Below are 16,662 nucleotides of genomic sequence, written 5' to 3' on the forward strand. Positions count from 1 at the left end.
ACCAAAAAAGAAAACTACAGACCAATATCCCTGATGAACGTAGATGCAAAATACTCAACAAAATATTATCTAACCGAATTCAAAAATACATCAAAAGGATCATACACCATGACCAGGTGGGATTCATCCCAGGGATGCAAGGATGGTACAACATTCAAAAATCCATCAACATCATCCACCACACCAACAAAAAGAAAGACAAAAACCACATGATCATCTCCATAGATGCTGAAAAAGCATTCGACAAAATTCAACATCCATTCATGATAAAAACTCTCAACAAAATGGGTATAGAGGGAAAGTACCTCAACATAATAAAGGCCATATATGACAAACCCACATCCAACATCATACTGAACAGCGAGAAGCTGAAAGCTTTTTGTCTTCGATCAGGAACAAGACAGGGATGCCCACTCTCCCCACTGTTATTCAACATACTACTGGAGGTCCTAGCCATGGCAATGAGACAAAAAAAAGAAATACAAGGAATCCAGATTGGTAAAGAAGTTAAACTGTCACTATTTGCAGATGACATGATATTGTACATAAAAAACCCTAAAGACTCCACTCCAAAACTACTAGAGCTAATATCGGAATTCAGCAAAGTTGCAGGATACAAAATTAACACACAGAAATCTGTGTCTTTCCTATACACTAACAGTAAACTAATAGAAAGAGAAATCAGGAAGACAATTCCATTCACAATAGCATCAAAAGAATAAAATACCTAGGAATAAACCTAACCAAGGAAGTGAAACACCTATACTCTGAAAACTATAAGACACTCTTAAGAGAAATTAAAGAGGTCACTAACAAATGGAAACTTATCCCATGCTCTTGGCTAGGAATAATTAATATCGTCAAAATGGGCATACTGCCCAAAGCAATATACAGATTCGATGCAATCCCTATCAAACTACCAACAGCATTCTTCAATGAACTGGAACAAATAGTTCAAAAATTCATATGGAAACACCAAAGACCCCGAATAGTTAAAGCAATCCTGAGAAGGAAAAATAAAGTGGGGGGATCTCTCTCCCCAACTTCAAGCTCTACTACAAAGCCACAGTAATCAAGACAATTTGGTACTGGCACAAAAACAGAGTCACAGACCAATGGAACAGAAGAGAGACTCCAAACATTAATGCAAACATATATGGTCAACTAATATCCAATAAAGGGGCCATGGACATACAATGGAGAAATGACAGTCTACTCAACAGATGGTGCTGGCAAAACTGGGCAGCTACAAGTAAGAGAATGAAACCGGATCACCGTCTAACCCCATACACAAAACTAAATTCGAAATGGATCAAAGACTTGAATGTAAGTCATAAAATCATAAAACTCTTAGAAAAAATCTTAGGCAAAAAATGTCTTAGACATAAACATGAGTGACCTCTTCTTGAACATATCTCCTGGGCAAGGGAAACAAAAGCAAAAATGAACAAATGGGACTATATCAAGCTGAAAAGTTTCTGTACAGCAGAGGACACCATCAATAGAACAAAAAGGTATCCTAAAGTATGGGAGAATATGTTCATAAATGGCAGATCTGACAAAGGGTTGATATCCAAAATATATAAAGAGCTCACACACCTCAACAAACAAAAAGCAAATAACCCAATTTAAAAATGGGCAGAGGAGCTGAATAGACAGTTGTCTAAAGAAGAAATTCAGTTGGCCAACAGACACATGAAAAGATGCTACACATCACTTGTCATCAGAGAAATGCAAATTAAAATCACAATGAGATATCATCTCACACCAGTAAGGATGGCTACCATCCAAAAGACAAACAACACAAATGTTGGTGAGGTTGTGGAGAAAGGGGAACCCTTCTACACTGCTGGTGGGAATGTAAATTAGTTCAACCATTGTGGAAAGCAGTATGGAGGTTCCTCAAAATGCTCAAAATAGAAATACCATTTGACCCAGGAATTCCACTTCTAGGATTTTACCCCAAGAATGCAGCACTACAGTTTGAAAAAGACAGATGCACCCCTATGTTTATCGCTACACTATTTACAATAGCCAAGATATGGAAGCATCCTAAATGTCCATCAGTAGATGAATGGATAAAGAAGATGTGGTACTATACACAATGGAATATTACTCAGCTATTAGAAAAAAAAACAGATCCTACCATTTCCAACAACATGGATGGAGCCAAAGGGTATTATGCTCAGTGAAATAAGCCAGGCGGAGAAAGACAAGTTCCAAATAACTTCACTCATATGTGGAGTATAAGAACAAAAGAAAACTGAAGGAACAAAACAGCAGCAGAAGCACAGAACCCAAGAATGGACTAACAGTTACCAAAGGGAAAGGGACTGGGGAGGACGGGTGGGAAGGGCGGAATAAGGGTGGGAAAAAAGAAAGGGGGCATTACGATTAACATGTATAGTTTGGGTGGAGCACAGGGAGGGCTGTGCAACACAGAGAAGACAAGTAGTGATTTTAGAGCATCTTACTATGTTGAAGGACAGTGACTTTGAACGGGTATGTGGGGGGGACTTGATGAGGGGGGGAGCCAAGTGAACATAATGTCCTTCATGTAATTGTAGATTAATGATACCAAAATAAAATTTAAAAAAAAATTAAATGGAACCCATTTGACCCTTTGAGTCTTAAGATTTGTTAAGGGTGACTCAGCATTTATTCTAGGGATAAATATTCTCTACCTCTGAAGCAAGACATTACTAAATACCTTATTCAGTGCCCCATGAATTATATGATTTCCATTCTGGTCAGTGGTTAACAGGCACCATTCCTAGCTCTATGTGAGTACTGGGTCTTATTACCTTTAATTCTTTTGTGTTTTTTCCTGGATTCCGGTAGTTTCCTCTCATGTATACGTTGATCAGTTCTTTGATGACTACTCAAAGAAACCCCTAGTGGTCTTCTGAGTTCTGTCTTTGTACAAGTCTCTTTGAGTCCATTATTTTGTTCTGTGAGTTCTATGACTGTTTCACTGGTCTCTTGTCTCATCTCTGTCTGCTCAATTTAGCACCACGCTCCACCTGGATTCTCTCCTCTCTTTGCTGTGGCCTAAAACGTTTCTCAAAGGATTAAGCTGGTGTTCTGTGAGGGCTTGCCTCATTCATATTCCATCTTTCAGCAATCACCTCCTTTCACTGCCTGATATCCAGTATGTTGAAAACCATTTCTTATTTTGTCTCAGATGTCTTAGGTAAGTGGTTGAATTCAGTCTCTGTTCTCCATTTTGTTCAGATGTGGAGGTGTGCCTAGTGATTATTGATTTTCTGGAATTGTGTACAAAAATTGTAGCAGCTCAGGATGATGACTTTATTCCTGCGGATCTACACTTTTGTTTTGGAAGGTGCTTAGCACAGAGGCAGTTCAAGTTGATCAAATCAGGAGATGTGTCATTTCAAAAATAGACCTTTCTGCCTTATTTCTTTATTATTTCTTGCTCCTAGGTTATATCCTGTCATAATTTTAAAAGGAAATCCATAGGTGCTTACCAGTAGTCTCTTCTTTTTGACAGATCCAAGAATCTCCATTTCCTTTGTCTCCAATTCTGTGAGCATGCTCAAAGCTCAGCTTGATCTGATTTGTTTATTGCCTTTATTTTTTCTTCTAGTGTCAGTATTTAGTATATGGTGTATAAAAAAATGTCCAATACCTTGAAGAGTGAAGGCATGGAGAATATTGATATCATATCTATGTATTCATGATTTTGGCCCTTCTAGTTTGTGTTGCATTAGTTCTCCTCAATTTCTAATTTCACTGTTCTCAGAGAGAAGATTTAACTGATAAATGTTACTCTACAACAACCAGAAGACTCTTTCTTAATATTTACTCCTTTTGTCTTCTGATTTTAATACTCAATGCTATATTTTTGGCCAAGTCTTTATCATCTATCACATGGATAATTAGTTCAATCTGATAATTTTTCTTTGTCTCTAGACTTCTGTATTTTTATCTCATCATTCACAGTCCCCAGTTTTAAATCTTTCAAACTTTTTGCTTCAACTAAGATAACATAATAAAAATGTATTTCCTGGCTGTATCTCTAACTACTTGCTTATTTTATTCACAGCATCCTTCTCTCCTATGTTCCAATAAAACTGAACAATTTTCAGTTTCATAGAGAAGTCACAATTTTTCATATATCACTAATTTTACTACTGTGGCCACCACACTAGCCTAAACATTCCTTTGCCTTCCATCCTCCATTATTTAACTTCACTTTAACATCCTAACTTTACACTAAAGTTCAATTTAACTTCTACCTTCAATATGTATCTCCAATAACTGACAACCTTTTCATCATATGTACCTCATTAACAACTAATGTGTTTATATTACATACTTTATTAAGTGCTAAATAAACTTATTTTAATATATATAACTTTATATTTAATACTATTAATATTTTATATAAAAATTGAAAGTGTTAATATTTTACATAAAATTTAATATGAAAATGTACTTCATAATTAAATATTATATAATTCTATATCATGTTAATTTTAGTTAAAAATTATTAATTTGTGGTAGCCAGCTACCAAGATTGCTCCCAATGATCTTTCCTCTTATCATTCACATCCTTGTTTAACTCCCTACCATTAAATTTAGACTGGACTTAGTGACCAGTTTCTAAGAACAGAATCAAACAGAAGTAATAATGTGTGACTTGGAGACTAAGTTGCAAAGGGCGGTTGGGTGATGCACTTTCTCTGAGATCACTTTCTCGGGAAAAGTCCATCCCACATCATGAGCAACTCTCTGGAGAAACCCGTGTGATAAACTAAAGCTGTGTGAGCTTGGAAGTGGATTCTACAGTCCAATTAATGACAACAGCGCTACTTGACATCTTGAATGCAACCTTAGGAAAGACACTAAAGCAGGGCTCCCCAGCTAGGATGCTCCCAGACTCCTGATACTAAGAAACTGTGAGATAATATATTTTTGTTGTTGTTACTGTTGTTTTAAAAAGCTAAGTTTTGGGATAATGTACTATGCAGCAATAGATGGCAAATATATTACTCACAAAAAGCCTAACACATTTCCAACTCACTTAATACTTTCATTAACCTGGGGGAATTTCTATTTTTTGAGGAAGAATCTGGCAGTTACAGTAGAGGATAAGCAATGTCTGTCTTGCCAATAAGTTTCAGCCCCGAACAAGTTCATTGTGGATTCAATGAAATCAAAAAGAATAACAGTGGAATGTTCTTGGAATGAAAGGGTTTATACCCAACTTTATTCCCACGGTGGCAGGTCAATCACTAGAATCCTGTTCAATCAGAGTGAGTCTGCATGCAGCAAGTCGGTCTCTGCTTCTGGGCCTCTCTGCCCCTGCAGCCTTCTCAGTATCTGTCCTTGGTGCTGCCACCACTCCAGCCCCTGTTCTGCAGCCATGCAGCCCAGAGCACTGGGTGGAGCTCTTTATATAGAGTCAACTACAATGTTTTACTCACACATGTGCAGTGAGCAAGCCGACCAGGACCAGGTGAGAATCCTGGCCATAGGAAACTTCACTTTATCTACAATGCCATTCTACAATGCTTTAGCTTTATTTCAATTGTCTCTTCTACCAGCTGTTAAAAGAAATCACTTCTTTATAAGAGCTCAGGCAATGAAGAAGGAAGGGTGTTGGAGGTATGTCAGAGAATATGGAAGATACTATCCTTTCAAAGTAATGGATTATAAACTTCCAAGTAGATAATTTATTATAGAAAATCCTCAGAGCTGCATTTAAAATTTCAGACCAATATACAGAAACACAAATTTATGGAACATATATATATATATAAAATTTATTAGTTTTATTTTGGTATCATTAATCTACAATTACATGAAGGACATTATGTTCACTAGGCTCCCCCCCTCATCAAGTCCCCCCCACATACCTGTTCAAAGTCACTGTCCTTCAACATAGTAAAATGCTGTAAAATCACTACTTGTCTTCTCTGTGTTGCACAGTCCTCCCTGTGCTCCCCCCAAACTATACATGTTAATCGTAATGCCCCCTTTCTTTTTTCCCACCCTTATTCCGCCCTTCCCACCCGTCCTCCCCAGTCCCTTTCCCTTTGGTAACTGTTAGTCCATTCTTGGGTTCTGTGCTTCTGCTGCTGTTTTGTTCCTTCAGTTTTCTTTTGTTCTTATACTCCACATATGAGTGAAGTTATTTGGAACTTGTCTTTCTCCGCCTGGCTTATTTCACTGAGCATAATACCCTTTGGCTCCATCCATGTTGTTGGAAATGGTAGGATCTGTTTTTTTTTTCTAATAGCTGAGTAATATTCCATTGTGTATAGTACCACATCTTCTTTATCCATTCATCTACTGATGGACATTTAGGATGCTTCCATATCTTGGCTATTGTAAATAGTGCAGCGATAAACATAGGGGTGCATCTGTCTTTTTCAAACTGGAGTGCTGCATTCTTGGGGTAAAATCCTAGAAGTGGAATTCCTGGGTCAAATGGTATTTCTATTTTGAGCATTTTGAGGAACCTCCATACTGCTTTCCACAATGGTTGAATTAATTTACATTCCCACCAGCAGTGTAGGAGGGTTCCCCTTTCTCCACAACCTCACCAACATTTGTTGTTGTTTGTCTTTTGGATGGTAGCCATCCTTACTGGTGTGAGATGATATCTCATTGTGATTTTAATTTGCATTTCTCTGATGACAAGTGATGTGTAGCATCTTTTCATGTGTCTGTTGGCCATCTGAATTACTTCTTTAGAGAACTGTCTATACAGCTCTTCTGCCCATTTTTAAATTGTGTTATTTGCTTTTTGTTTGTTGAAGTGTGTGAGCTCTTTATATATTTTGGATGTCAACCCTTTATCGGATCTGTCATTTATGAATATATTCTCCCATACGGTAGGATACCTTTTTGTTCTATTGATGGTGTCCTCTGCTGTACAGAAACTTTTCAGCTTGATATAGTCCCATTTGTTCATTTTTGCTTTTGTTTCCCTTGCCCAGGAGATATGTTCAAGAAGAGGTCACTCATGTTTATGTCTAAGACATTTTTTGCCTAAGATTTTTTCTAAGAGTTTTATGATTTTATGACTTACATTCAAGTCTTTGATCCATTTCGAATTTAGTTTTGTGTATGGGGTTAGACGGTGATCCAGTTTCATTCTCTTACATGTAGCTGTCCAGTTTTGGCAGCACCATCTGTTGAGGAGACTGTCATTTCTCCATTGTATGTCCATGGCCCCTTTATCGGATATTAGTTGACCATATATGTTTGCATTAATGTTTGGAGTCTCTCTTCTGTTTCATTGGTCTGTGACTCTGTTCTTGTGCCAGTACCAAATTGTCTTGATTACTGTGGCTTTGTACTAAGCTTGAAGTTGGGGAGTGAGATTCCCCCCCACTTTATTCTTCCTTCTCAGGATTGCTTTAGCTATTCGGGGTCTTTGGTGTTTCCATACGAATTTTTGAACTATTTGTTCCAGTTCATTGAAGAATGCTGTTGGTAGTTTGATAGGGATTGCATCGATTCCGTATATTGCTTTGGGCAGTATGCCCATTTTGACGATATTAATTCTTCCAAGTCATGAGCATGGGATGAGTTTCCATTTGTTAGTGACCTCTTTAATTTCTCTTAAGAGTGTCTTATAGTTTTCAAAGTATAGGTCTTTCCCTTCCTTGGTTAGGTTTATTCCTAGGTATTTTATTCTTTTTGATGCTATTGTGAATGGAATTGTCTTCCTGATTTCTCTTTCTATTAGTTTTCTGTTAGTGTATAGGAAAGACACAGATTTCTGTGTGTTAATTTTGTATCCTGCAACTTTGCTGAATTCCGATATTAGCTCTAGTAGTTTTGGAGTGGAGTCTTTAGGGTTTTTTATGTACAATATCATGTCATCTGCAAATAGTGACAGTTTAACTTCTTTACCAATCTGGATTCCTTGTATTTCTTTTTTTTTTCTCATTGCCGTGGCTAGGACCTCCAGTACTATGTTGAATAACAGTGGAGAGAGTGGGCATCCCTGTCTTGTTCCTGATCGAAGACGAAAAGCTTTCAGCTTCTCGCTGTTCAGTATGATGTTGGATGTGGGTTTGTCATATATGGCCTTTATTATGTTGAGGTACTTGCCCTCTATACCCATTTTGTTGAGATTTTTTATCATGAATGGATGTTGAATTTTGTTGAATGCTTTTTCAGCATCTATGGAGATGATCATGTGGTTTTTGTCTTTCTTTTTGTTGATGTGGTGGATGATGTTGATGGAGGAATTTATATATTTTTAAAAATTAGATTTAAGTTGTATGATCTGATTTGCTATAGAATTAAAGGTATATATAATAAGAGTTGTTTGCTTCCAAAATATACCTTATTTTCATAAGTATATGAACCAAGGAAAAACATTCAATCTCTCTAAATTTCACAAACTTTAAACAATCATGTAAATCTGAGCTAGCTTGAAGCAACCAGTCTTTTTTGAATGGTCATTCACTTGTAAATTGAAGACTGTCATGTAAATATACATAAAACAGTTATAAATCAGAGTGAAGCAGGACTTGTCTGAACATACAAATTGCACAGAAACTTGGAACTCAGTACTCTACTAATCCAATTATCATAAAGCTGATTGACAGTCTGATTCAAGTATGTGTGGATGGCTGCCTCATTAGAGCTAATGGCTCCCTCTGGCTAGAAATGAGTGGGGTTACCAACTGTCAAATTTTGGTAGCCCAATCAAAAATGTGCTAGCAGCCATCTAAACTTAACAACTGTTAGAACTTCAAGTATGGAGGACAACTCTTTCCTATATCTAAGATTCTGAGAATGAAATGAGAAGAGGAAGAACACAAGACTCTCCTCATGGGGAAGTTATAGCATCAAAACATCTTTTGGCAAAACAAGATGACAGGTGTGATGTAAGAAAAGCTTTATTTCATCATATACACTACCAATAAAATTAAAAGTGAATGAGAGATCAGAGATTCCCTACTGTTTAACAGTTAACATCTAATTTTCATGTTTTTATAGTGGTAAATTGAAAATAAAAAAGACAGAGCAATAGAATAATTACAAAGCAAATAAAATTTGGCATTTCACTAACTCCTCAATTATTCTTTTAAAATTCTAAAGCATTCAAACACTTTAGAAATCATTAACAAAATGTGTATGTCTTATGATCTGTCACTTAATTAAATAATTCTTGTAGAGAAGTACCTGAGTTTGGTGAATTAATAAAACTGGTGTCTACCAAGCTTTTTTCAGAAGTGGATTTGTTAAACCTGAAGTTCTTCTTTCACTTAACAATGTCATCTGAAGTATAGGGACTGAGCTATATTTAATGTGATGGGAATTGCATATTTTAAAAACTCATGGATAAAAACTGCATTTTCGTGACCCCAGACATCACTTTAGTCCCTCTATTACATGCATAAAAAATAGCAGAGAAATGCATAACCATATGGGACAACAGTCCAGAGTGTTTTGTCTTTTCTGGGAGATACAAGCCAGCACCAATACTTAAAGCAACCCTGAGATTTTGAGTCGTAGCTTCAAAAATTCTGAAAGAACTAGCATGGCAAAAGAAGAATCAGTTTCAACAGTGTAGAAAGTGATGTATTTACATGAAACAGTTTTTAAATTTTTTAAAATTAGCATTTGTTGACTTGAGCAATCAAGATGAAGAAAACAATAATTTAATACTCTGGTGAGCAAAGCATTTAGAGGGTCCACTAGTTTCAGTGACAGGAAAATTGCTATGCCACTGACAAACATATTACCAGAAAAAGAGTTCAACTAAATTTTACATCAAGACTCAAGTCCAAAACAAGTTTCTATGTAATGCTTTGATTGAGAAATGAAACCATGAAAAATCAATAACCTGTTTGAAAGAGTAAAATATATGACATTAAAGTGAAGCTTAGTATAGAAATGAATCCTGAGAATCTCATATACCAAAAAGAAAAGTTGTTCTGTGATATTTTTCATGTACATTCTTTTCAAATTTGTGTGTAATTGTTAAAAGCAGGGTGTCTATGAATAATACTGAGGTTTGAAACTTTCTAATTTGAAAGAATTATTTTTAATTTGATGGTGAATAGAATTTCTAAGAGGTCTTTGCATGCCTACTTATCTTTCTATTTTCTAAAACTGGAACACAGAATTATCTACATATTTTAGACTGCTATAAGCATTTTGATAAAGTCTGTGGCATTTCTTCTATTTTTCCCCTAAGAGAAAAGGTTAGGGGCAAAATAGAACATAATTATTCCATAAACAAAGACTATAAGATAATAACCTGAAAGAAAATGGAATCTTCTCTGAAAATAAACAAATATGGCACAGAACATTTTAGTTCATTTCTGTTCTGGCCAGGTAAAGATTGTTTTTCAATTACTTGTTTAAAATGAAAGCTTATGACCGGAACACCTGTGCCAGATTGCTATTTGAGATCACTAATTTGCTGTGCATGATATCCCTTGGAACAGATGCAGAGAGACAGAAGTCACTAAAATTGCTCTGTTCTGATGGCTGATCAGAGGCTGACATAGCCAAGAAACAGAGGAACAGAGGCTTAGCTGAGAATTACTCACTGTATCAACAGCCTATCATGAAAGTAGGGTCAGCAATAATATAGATCAAGAATTTATCAGTACTTAAGAGCAGCAATGCCCATGTTAAACTTTGGAGGCCACCTTCTCACTTGTTACTGAGTAGCTGTCATGAGGCAGCATAAATTAAGTCTGCCCAATAATATAAAGGGATATTGTTTTATGAGATGCCTTTTGTCATTGATTTAAGTCTATACAATATTGGTATTAATAATTTGCTTTAATTACCTAGCAAGTTATTTCAGCTAACATTCTGACTTGTATTCCCAAATAAAGATAAAAGCTAATAAGTTAAGTCAACTGTTAAAGTTAAGTTTTAAAGTCAGGGATTTGGTGTAACTAGTGTACTTTATGTTTAGATAATTAATACCTAGAATATTCAATTAGACAGAATCTCATGCAAACCTCAATGACCTAAATGCTTGATAAACAGTCAGCAACTTTTGCTTAGAGTAGTGTTCCAAAGAAGTTGGCTTGCAACCCATGGAAGGATGAGTAAAATTTTTAGTATTTTTATTCTTATTCATTTTTACAAGACTACAAGATAAGAAAAATAATAGGATGTATTTATTATACAAACTGCAAGGCTCCTTTCCTTATTTGAAACATCTAGTATTTAGGCAACTGAGTTACCCTAAGAGAAAGGTAGGAATTTCACAATGGGCAAGATGGACACTGGTGCCCTCAAACTTTACTCATGTCTGGTTAAATTGATTTCATTTTCATTTTAAACTATATTAACTCCCGTGATTGACAGATAAAAATAATACAAGTAATGCAAGCATAGAGAACATAGCTATGTAACTTAAACATACCAAATAATTCTTGTATTTCTTATACGAGCTAATTTCCAGCCATATCATATGGTTTAAAAAGAAAAAGAAGAAAGAAAGAAAAATTCTAATCAGAGCCTACAACAACTAATTTCAAATGATTTCGAAATATTCCATGAATGGGAACCTTCACTTAAAAATTGGAGATAAGCATGTGGATTGTGTTTCTTTTTCAGCAAGAGAGAACTGCACCGAGACATGCAATATCTCCATCAAAGACAAGCCCTGACGTGTTAGGAATTTTTAAGCAAGCATGGATTTCTGGAGTTTCTTAATTGTTTACAAGACAGGATGAGAACAAAATGGGACTTTTGAAGGGGCCACCTACATTAAGGAGGTAGGGACTGCTGACAACGAAGGCAAGGGATACCCTGCCCAACAACTGTGGGTTCTTTAACCTGCCTGGAATGCAACAAGGTTTGCAGTAATAAAAATATAGGACTGTCAGCAGTCAACTCTGGTTTATGTTCAATCCTCCTTACTGAGAAAGAATTCTTCAGCGTTAACAAGAAAATGATATGAAACAGAGATATCATATGCAACTATGTGAAACTAATGTGTTTCATCCTTTATAAAACTGTTGCTTGAAATATAACTTCTTCTAACTTTTCTGTTTTCAGTAAGATTTAAAAAAACGGAATATCCAGAATTTGCAGATAAACTTTATAACTGGAGAGAAAAACATTTTTTAACAGTTACATAAAGTAAATATTTAACATGTTGTTTATTCTTTCCTTATCTCTTTAAGCTCCATTTAGCATATGCTTAATAATGCACAAAATACATCAGAAGAGTATTATATTTATATATAGCATACACTACATACCCACATTTGGGTTATATATTCAATAAGTTTTATTGATAGGTATATGCTGTAAAATGTTTTGGAAATTTGTCATCTCCCCACTACATGACAGCAGTTTGAAGGTATATGATGGTGCAGAATCTTTAACCATTAGGTTTTACCCACATTTCCAGCCTCATCTCCTATTTTTCCTCCTCACACATGTGCCTTAGGCTTACAACCATGTGAAACTGTTCACATCAATTTATTTTCACATCTCTATGCTTTTGCCATGATGGATGCTTCAAAATGAACTTTACTGTTTTTTACTTGAACTGGCCTATGGTCTTAAAAGTGTTGTACAAAGATTGAAAATTTATAAGAAATATTTGCGTATTTGAAAGAATGTTTTACTACCTCATTGTCAAAGTTTGTAAACTGTGAGGAAGTTGGAGTTCCTATGGCCAGATTCCTCACTGAACTTAAACCACCTGATGATGTAACTGGCCTGTTGCTAGGCTACCACTTCCACACCCATAGGCAATAAGCTATTATTGCACTGCTCAGGGCGGAGGCAGAGAGATGCTAGTGCTTGACCTACTGCCGGGACAACAAGAAGGGTAATAAACCCTTTCACCCCAAGATCGTTCTACTGTCATTTCTTTGGTCACATTGAATCTATAGTGAGCTTGCCCAGGGCTGAAACCCATTAGCAAGACATAAACAAATATAAAATACCCTAGAAACTAATAATAAAGTTTGAAAGAATTTTAAAGTGATATACAATGAGTACTAATGAACATGGAAAAAATAATTTCCTCATTTTCCTTATTAATCAAAAACAATAGATGCCAGATTGTTTATATCATTAAAAAGCTCATGTAACATGGATTAACTGTCTGAAAATTTTATTTTCATCATTTCAGTAACAGATTCTCTTTCAGTTTAGTTTGTACATAGTGCACCTGGAGACTACATCCCAGGCACTTTTGCCACTAGTTATGACGAGATGACTAAGTTTTAACTAATTAGAGTCATGTAAGCAATTTCTGAGTAACAGCTTTAAAAGGAACATGATAGCCCCTACTGAATGCCTCTTGGACTTTAAATGGTCTGTAACCTGAACGTAGCTGTACTGTGCAAACCTGAGCTGGGAAGGCAAGCACAAAATCGAAGGAAGAAAACCCGATTCCCTGTATTTCCTCATGAATTAATCATCCTATCCCCCTAAACCACATATCTGCTTGGCCTGAGAAAGAAGTAAACATTCTATCTATAGAGCTGTAGATTTGGTATAACTAACTACACTATCTTCTATCAAGGTTCTTAATAATTAGAATATTCAATTTAAAACAATCTCATGCTAACCCAAATGAGAATGAGGTTTTCACTTCTTTATAACCAATTTATTCAACACTCAGAGGCTTATTTACATCCTAATAACAGCCAGTTTTACTTGATATATTCCTTTGGCAAATGGAAAAGGACAGAGCAATATATATATAATACTATTACAGAATACAATCTATTAAATCGTCAAATATTTTGGAAATTCATGTTGCCATTGATATAAATTGTTTAATGTGTTCATAATATAAAAATAAACCTATAGTAAAATGTATGACCTGATTTGATAGGTCAACATGACATTATATACACATACACACACACACACACACACACACACACACAGACATGACCCAAACTGGATTCTAAATATTTCTTTTATCCAAATGTCTTTCTAATTAAAAAAAGACATAAATGTCATGATATGTGAATGGCACATTACAAGTTTTTAGCATCTTCAAAACACTTTTGCTGTTTTAAAAGAAACTGAGAAAAGTCACCTGTTGCTTTCTATCAGTGATGTTAGGCACATCATATAATCTTTTATCTAATATTTAAAGTGAAGGAAATGAAGAGTTCTCTAAAATCTGTGGTTCTGGTGGTTTCTAACACAATCAATATATAAAAATTCTACTTATTGTTTTGGTCAGTGACTGCAGTAGACAAAGAATTCTTAGAGCTTAGTAAAATGAACCTCTTAAAATTATAGAGATCATAGAATAATGAAACTTGAGCCAACTGATAGTCTTTAAAATATTATTATATGATAATAATTGAAATTAAAATATAGCTTTCCAATCAATCAGTACAGATGCAAACTAATTTTATTAGAAATCAGTAAATTTAGTTTTATAGTATACACATTTTTCATAAATAAATGAAGTATAATTATCTTGATTTTCTTTATCTTCCTTTTATTCCAAAAGAGATTTTAACTGCTTTGATTAAATGATTTGGTTAAGATGCTAAAAAGAGGAGATCTGTGCATTCTATTAATATTTTGGCACTTAAGAACCACTTTTTTTTTAAGATTGAGAGGATGTCTTTCACTTCTGCAAGTTCTTTAGTTTCATCTATTAATGGAAAGGGAAAGACTGGTTCTTTTCTATTTTTATTCACTCTCTGAGGCACATTAATTTAATGTTTCTGAGCCACTTAGCTGTAGGCAGGTGGCAGACTTTATATTAGCTTACTGCTGTAATGTGAACTTGAACAATTGACTGTCCAAGCTCAGTTGGGAATATTTTAAATGAATCTTCAGTAATAAAGCAAGTGTTAAATCAAAGCTGGCTGGAGTGATTTGAAATGACCAGAGCAAATACTAACATTTAAGCACCTGCTTTGCATTTACATAGACATGTACTATTTTGTATTGTATCATGCTTCACTGAATGTTTTACCAATTCCACAATCCAGGAGTGTACCTAATATTGGAGGCTGTGTGTATGTGTGTGCATATATATATATACACAACATAAATTAGATTGGGTAGAGTTCAGAAGACAGAGGAGATTTCTTGGTTACTGTATGACACTTTCATGCACTAAAGACGTATGTAAGAATGTTCAGAGAACCTTTACTCATAATTGAAAAACTGGAATCAATCCAAATAGTTATGGATGAATGGATATATTATTGTACATTTCTGTAATGGAATGTCAGCAGACAAGATGGTGCAGGAGCTTTTAACATGCTAGTATTGTTTGGGCTAGCATCTTGCACTTGTACCATGTTTCATATGAAAAACACGCTCAGTTGGCCCTTGGTCCTAGAAAGAGGAGATATGTGCAGAACAAAACCTATTGCACACGGCAGAGTTAGGCCCAGCCAACCCAACCTGAATTCAGCAAAGTCAGAACTGATGTTCCCAGGTATGGATGAAAAATGTTTGTTGTGTTAAGTCATTGATATTAGTCATTGATATTGTTACATATTTTTAAAATATCTGACATTTTAGTATTATAGAATAATTAACACTATTTCTTTTTTTTTTTGGTTTTTGTAAAATGTATTTTCTTGTTATTTTTCCCATTTTACTATAAAGGCTAATTCATTTTATAAAGATTTTCCTACTTTCCTTTTGTTATCATATTAGTAGTAGCAGACTACATTAGCTCTGTTTCGTTTTACATTCTGAAAATTGATTGTCCCCTCTTTCCTTGTGATGAGTCTCACAAGGGGTTGGTAAAGTTTATCAATCTTTTAAAACCATTAATTTACATCTTAATAATCCTCTCTATAGTATGGCTATTGTCTTACTCAGTATTTTCTATTATGTATTACTTTTTATTTCCTTTCTTGTATTTTGTGTTCATTTCGGTTTCTCTTCAATCTTAGTATCCTAAAGCATGTACTTAAGACTATAAATTTCCTTCCCCAAATTCCAGCATGTTGTCAATATGTCTACATTTTGTTTGCTAAAATTAAAGTGAATTTTATATGTTTTAAGTGCAGTATCTTAAATTAGATTAACTGTTAGCTGTATTGCCTAAATACTCTAAATGGTCACTGATACTACCATAATGTTCTATCAGTTGCTGATAGAATTGTACAAAAAGTCCCTGGTATTAACTGGATTTATTTGCTTTTCCATAGAATTTCATCTAGTTGGGCCTTGCATACTTTGAGAGTCTGTGGTTTGGTGAATACACGTTTAGGAATGTTTTATCATCCGCTGTATTGAAACTTCTTGTTAGAAAGTTTCCTTTTAATTTCTAGCTAACAGTTTTTCTGTTAATATCACTGAATAAGGTTGTCCATTAGATCAAGCTGCTTGCTATTGCTCTTCAAGTCAGCTGTAACTCTACTGATTTTCTGCCTGCTCGATCTCTCAAGGACCAAAGGGTATTAAAGCTTCTAGGGGTTTCTTTTCTTCTCTATGAAGTTCTTCTGTTTTTGCCTCATATATTTTGATGTTCTGTTGTTCAGGGAGTTACCACTTTATCATAATGCAATGCCTTCCTTTACTAGGGGTATTGTTTTTGTTCTATATCTGCTTCTTTCTGAAATGGTATTAATACTTCGGTTTCTTTTGATTAGGGCTTGTTAGAGTTGTCCCATCCCTTTCCTCTGAACTCACCTGTGATTTATGTGTTTATTGGGTTTCTTATAGACAATATGGAGTCAGGTC

The sequence above is a fragment of the Manis pentadactyla genome, chromosome 10 (genome assembly GCF_030020395.1).
Source record: "Manis pentadactyla isolate mManPen7 chromosome 10, mManPen7.hap1, whole genome shotgun sequence".
Classification (NCBI taxonomy): domain Eukaryota; kingdom Metazoa; phylum Chordata; class Mammalia; order Pholidota; family Manidae; genus Manis; species Manis pentadactyla.